Source organism: Apis dorsata, unplaced genomic scaffold (genome assembly GCF_000469605.1).
Source record: "Apis dorsata unplaced genomic scaffold, Apis dorsata 1.3 scaffold_8, whole genome shotgun sequence".
In the NCBI taxonomy this organism is placed as follows: Eukaryota; Metazoa; Arthropoda; class Insecta; order Hymenoptera; family Apidae; genus Apis; species Apis dorsata.
In genome coordinates this window covers 722,406-728,709 of record NW_006263311.1, presented here as the reverse complement: position 1 = coordinate 728,709, position 6,304 = coordinate 722,406, and the positions used below count along the sequence as shown (strand labels likewise).

Genomic DNA, 6,304 nt, shown 5'->3' with positions numbered 1-6,304 from the left:
AAAAAAAAAAAAAAAAAAAAAAAAAAAGATGTAGCTTTGAAGCAACCAATTAACGCAAATATTTACATTCGGCGATAAAAAAAAAATCTTGGATTTGAATCTTCCTGATTGACGCCGCCTATTGGTTCGTTCGAATTTTTCTTTCCCCAAATAAAATCAAAATCGCGTCGAACCATTTCATTTATTTAAAGAACATCATTCTTGTTCAAAATATTTCTCTGTATTCGAGGGAAAAATTAATTAATCGAAAATCTTAAATCTAAATATCTTTTTTACTTTATCTAACAGATTACACACACGCACGCATACGCACATACCGTTCAATTATAAAAAAAAGTAAAATAAAAAAAATAAAAAAAAGTAAAGGGAAATAAGTGGAAAGAAAAATAGTTACAGAATGAAACGCAAATAAACGATACGCGTCGAGTTTCAAAACAGATAGATACGTGAAACAACGAAACGAAAGGGGCGCGAGGAATAGATTGGAACAAGCAGCGCGAGATTTTTTAAAAATGCAAAACTGCAATCTGTCTAATGGATTCGATGGCTCGATCGTACACTCGTTCGTGCAAATATCGGACGTACGAGAGAGAGAGAAAGAGAGGGAGACAGAGAGAGAGAGAGGGAAAAAAAAGAAAAAAAGGAGAAAAAAAAAATGTCTGTTTCCAAAGCAAGCTTCTATTTAACCTCGAAATTGATGTAATACACTTCCCGATGAATAGATCGGGATCCCTCTTGGCTAATCGAACGAACGAATAGGAAGGAATGGTAGCTATTGCTGTGTCTGGTTTTCAAACCAGAAGAAAATGGACGAGATAGGTTCCGTGGGTTAAGAATAGTGGGGAGAAGGAATCGAGAAGGGAATTTCGATTTTCCAACGGGATTTCGAAATTGCCTAGACTGCAATTTTTCCAAAGTACTATACCCTTTCCATCCTTTCTGATCTTCCTTCTAAAATCGAGATTCCATTTTAAGAAGATTTACCGTGATCGCCATTGTTTCGAAACAGAGATCCCGAAACGTCGAGATTGGTACAGTGGCTATTAAAACGGACAGGCAAACACTTGGGTGAATTACGATCATGCCTTGAATAATAGGGAAGCGACGTAGCGGTTATTAATAATGACAAACCGTATCACGTTTCATCCCGGGATGGCTTCGATGGATCGATGTTGTCGAACGGTAAAGTCGGATGAATCCTAAGATCCGATTGTGGATTACGGAGGCAAGTAGCGTTGGAATAGTACCGTTTCGGGCAAAAGCATTCGTCCCGTGTATAACGAGCCAATTGATTTCGCGGATTAATTAATTGCGATTGTTCGTCTCGTTGTAATAAAATATTTCGAAACGTTCCACGGATCGCGGTTCAATTTTTTAATAATAAATATCACGCTGTTTATTCGGAGAAATTCTTTCAGTTAAAAAAAATCGCTCGCGCATTTTTCACTGGGCAGGCAATATTATTCAACATTTGATTCGAACGAATATATATATATATAACGCAAATTTTCACGTCGTATAGAATCGAATTACATCAAGAAAAATTACCTTGATATTTCCTTTCGCGCGTATCCCGCAAACTCATTTTCGTATAAATCGTAATTTTCTTCATCGAGCTCTCCTTTCTCGAAGAAAAACGCGAATCGAGGCGTTCCCATCGAGGCCTTTATCGAGCTTATCGCCGACATCGCTTGCGAATTTCGGATTGGCTTCCGAATTATATCGGATATAATATAATTCGGGGAATGTCGACCGGGCATTTGATCATCTTCTCCACGAAAATTGATAGCCGTTATTAATTATGATCGTTGTCGAGGTCTTGATACCGCTTGGTATCGCCGATACTTGGTAGTCGGATTGTACCGTTCGAGGATTTCGCAAACTGGCTCATTGGCACTGTCAGTGAAGCATGTTGCTGACCCACGTATCGACCACCAGGGGCTTCACCCCGGCCCACCCCAACGAGGGTAGATTTCTGCACAAGACGCACTGCACACCCCTCGCCCCAACCCCTCGCTCGAGATTCTCCACACCGATATTCCTTGCTCGATTCCCCACACCGATATTCCTCGCTCGTGCTCCACCGCGTATTTACGTCGTACTTCTCTCGACACGGTCGCGGCGATACTACGCATTCGTCTACGAACGTAAGTCGTCGAACGCCCGTACGCTTTGTTTTCATTAATAATCTTTCCCTCTCCTTTTGTTATTGTTTCTCTAAAGACTATCGATAACATTGGTGTTCGGTCGTATATACAGGTATATTTGTCGCGTAAAATATTGCGAACGAGAAATTTTACGTGGAATTTTATAAAATTTATAATAATAATAAAATAATAAAATTTAATTATATAATAAAATAATGATAAAAATTTATAATAATATTAATATTAATTTTAACGAATTATTGAAACGTTTGAAAGTTTAAAAATGTTTCTGTTTCTAAATCTAGAGCTAAAAGACGTAAAACTGTCCGACGATTTCACGGTACAAATCTGTACGAAATCCCGGCATATCGTGGAAAGCTTCTTTTGCAAATAGTTTTGTTTCCAGGATACGTGGAACCATAGGGGATAGGTTTAAACAAATTTTACAGTCTCGGTATCTCGCCACGATGAAGTCTTGCACGCTACGATTCTCGGAGATCCGTTACTGTCAAGCTTTACCTACGTATAGGACGTATAGGGGCAAACGTAGCATAAATCTCGAAGCGCAAACTTTCTGCCAGATCTCGAAATAAAACCCTTCCCTGCCCTGCTAGATTTTCGCGCGAGAGAGAAATAGAACTCGAGATAAAGTGAGATCCCATATTCCGGGGATTATTATCCGATAATTTCTGTACCTGTTTAAGATCGTGATTTAACAATGCGTTATATAGTGTTGGCATTGGCGCACGCATCCTTGTTAATTTCGCGCGTGATACTTTTAATTAATTCATGTTAAACAGCCGTTTAATTGGCAATTCGATCGAATCAATTGATTGTTTCATCGATTGGCTTTCGTATCGCGGTGCTTCGACTAATTTGCGTTAATTAAATGAATTCCCCGGAATTAATGAACGCTTTTCATCACCGGTAACGAGACCGATTAAAATATTTTACGCATTAACGTAATCTTCCGCTTTGAGAGCTCTGTAAAATCAAAGTACACGAACGTTTCCCCACCGAATTTTATTACTTTGATCTTCGAAAAATCGTCGATCCCTCTACCCGCGTAATACAAAAGTCGATTTCAAACGAGTTTAAAGAAAATATTAGACATCTCTTCCGTTCGATTAACCCTATCGCTTTTTTACTTGTTGCGCGTATCCGGTTTTATCTATCAAATTTTGTATCTCAAGGGATGATATATAAGGTGAGAAGAGGACCAATCGTGGAAAGTAATACGTATTTCCTTTCTTCGCGTCAATTCCAGAGACTCGATGCTCGCGAAATAGACAGAGAGACAAACGAGCGCGTAAAAGTTATTGGACCAACGTAACGAAAGTCTCTCTTTCTTCGGTGATTCAACTCCTTGACGCGAAGTATCGAAGTTCGATACGCGAATGAATTGCAGCTAGCTCGTCTCTGCGAGCCACCCTCTTGCCTCGCACGCGAAACGATTGTCAGCGGCAGTCGAGCGTTAATCAGTCTTCAATTTGTCTCCACCGCTGTAATTGCTCGTCCCTCAGACGATCGTTGTACAATTCTCGTTGCGCGTCCATCCGCGGAACGAGCGTTTAACTCCTTTCCAATCCTTTCTGTCGTTAACGACATCGATTTTGATCTCGAACTATTATATCTCTCTTTTCCCAGCATTCGATTGGATATCCATAAACAATTCGTATAAGAAACGAATTTAGATGATGTTAATAATAATTAGACGATATTAAGTTAATCAATGGAAACTTGCAATACATTCTTCGGCTTAATTCGATGAATTCACACTCTCGCGAACGATCAATAAACAGACGCTGAGTGTAAAAACACTTCGCATAAGGTATCTTTAAAAACCAACGGCCAATTTCTCGAGGAAGCTACGTTCTCGATTAATCTCTAAATCGAGATTTATCGTGGACGTTCTTCTCCCCTCCACGAGAATACATCGAGACGTGCAATGATAATAGCCAGATATACCTCGATACAGTATAAATTTACGAGGGAGAGTTCTCGAAGGAAAGAAGCGGTAGGATAGGATGATCGGTGGCGTCGCATCTCCGTAGGGATATCCGGTTGATTCTGGCGGGCGGAAGTAGCCGCACGAAAATCCGTTGCTTGGTTATCCAACGATGGTCACCCGAGAGAGTTCGGTAAACGTGAGTTCGGATGATCCAGCGGCAGTGGTGCGGTCGCGATGAGTTGTTCCAGGGACGAGAAGAAAAGAGAAAGAGAAAGAGAGGGGAGGGAGCGGGGGCAGCCTGCAGCTACTCCTGCAGACGGTTAGCAAGAAATTAATTCCCGTTTAATGCAGTCCCTGGTTAGCATTGCAAATCTCCGCTGGAGAGGGGGAAGGGAGGAGGGGGCAGCACGGCTACCGCGGCTTTTCCCGCTTTTTCCTCCTCCTCCCTCGGCTACGTCTGGCTGTCCGTCTGCCTCCCTGCCTCGTCTCTATCTCTGCCACAGCTCCGTCCTACAACCACTTTTCCTTCTTTCCGCGTATTAGGCAAATTTCCTTGAATTCGTGCCTTGTTCCACGTTCGAATTTTCACGCCCCGAGCTTTCCACCTGTTCCGGAGACAAGATTCCTTGCTTCTCGTTGTTTGCCAATCGTTCGTTATACATTGCGAATGGAGATTTGAAACTTCCGACTCGGGACGGATGTTTTCCTTTTCTTTTAGTTTTGTATTTCTTTTTCCTTTTTCCGAATTGCTAGAATTTATTTAGGCGAGGTTTAATAGGGGTGTGAAAAGGGGTAAAATCGAATTTATCGATTATCATTCGAATTAATCAAATTCCATTCGATGAACAGGCGAAATTAAAACATTCTTCTAAAGCATTATTAAAAATAATATTGATCTTCGATACAGAAAGTTTGGGGATCGTTGATTAAACATTCCTACCGACGTGCCAATTAAAATGATACATTGATGTATGTATAATATATAAAAATTAAAATGATGTATATATTTCGTTTGTCGGAGATCAATATCGACGGTGGATCTTACAAAGGATTCGAGCTACTTGGAATTCGAAAGAACGAGAAGTTTGCCTTGCTGAATTTGCCGAACGACACTTTGAATGCGTTAATATAGAGGATAAGGTTTAAAAGGAACCTCGGTTATTATCATTGATTATACTCGTAACTTTCAAGTTATACTCGCACATCTTCGAGTTGTAAAATAAACTTCTTCTTCGACGTTTTGATTAAAACATCGCGTAGCGTACCAAGATCGAGAAAGGAGAAAATAGAAAAGGAGAAAAGGAGGAATACGAAACGAATTAAATTTAAAAAATTCAAAAAACGAATTAACGATGAATTTTTTGGAGAGTAAAAATTTTTTGGAGAAATTAATATTTAAATTAATAATACGAATTAAATAATATTAAGTTTTGCTAATTGTGAAGTGAAAAAAAAAATGGGATATTAAAAGTCTGAATAAATATGAGAAAAGTAGAGAGCGAAAAAAATGGAATGGAATGAAAATGAAAAGAGAAATTCTTTAATAGATTCCTATAGGATTCGAAAGTGATAAAGGATTTTAATATTAAAAGTTGCTCTTTTTTACCGATATTGTGTTTTAAAATAATCTGTGTTGAATAGCGGCGAGATTATCTCGATATTATTATTATTATTATATTCGGTTGAATAATACCATGAAAACGGCGCGTTAATATAGTTCCCTCGCATGACCATGAAAATGGCTGTTCGCATTATTAGAGATTCCGCGGCTGTCGCGTATTTTTACCGTCCCGGCGACCAATAATAATGTTCCATATCCCATTAACTATACACGTCAAGTGAATTTGCATAAAAACCAAATTACACCAGCGTGCTGGTCGTGTCGAGCCTCGGCCGGTATCAAACATTGAATTTTAAGCTAGGGACTTTATGCCACGGGCTATTGATAACATTTCTGCGAATCGAGATGCTTGCGTATTAATCGTTTCCATTAAACGCGCGATATTCATTCGATTTCGTATGGAATCATTTCGACCATCATTTTCGATCGTCTATGTTTTATTAACGATTCGTATCGGTGAATTATGCGCCAGACAATCGTTGAATCGTTGAATAGAGAGAAAGAGAGAGAAGAGAAGGAAGGGAGAATAGAAAGGGAGCCGATAGTAGAAGGAGAAATAAAATAAGGACAGTAGTATATCGATCA

General features: G+C 39.5%; 1 protein-coding gene across 2 annotated transcripts in view; it reads right to left on the bottom strand.

The window, feature by feature from the left end:
- LOC102672911 (cell adhesion molecule 2-like) overlaps positions 1-1,628 on the bottom strand; it is a 53,617-nt gene extending 51,989 nt beyond the window's left edge. Inside the window, exons 1-2 of one of the 2 annotated variants that reach the window (XM_031508716.1) lie at positions 1,547-1,628; positions 1,132-1,280 (exon numbers count right to left, since the gene is read on the bottom strand). The gene's annotated coding sequence lies outside the window, so the exon portion shown is untranslated. Of the gene's footprint in view, positions 1-1,131; positions 1,281-1,546 lie in introns of those variants that run through there. The other variant, XM_031508706.1, reaches the window with a different exon arrangement.
- Between the last annotated feature and the right edge of the window lie 4,676 nt (positions 1,629-6,304).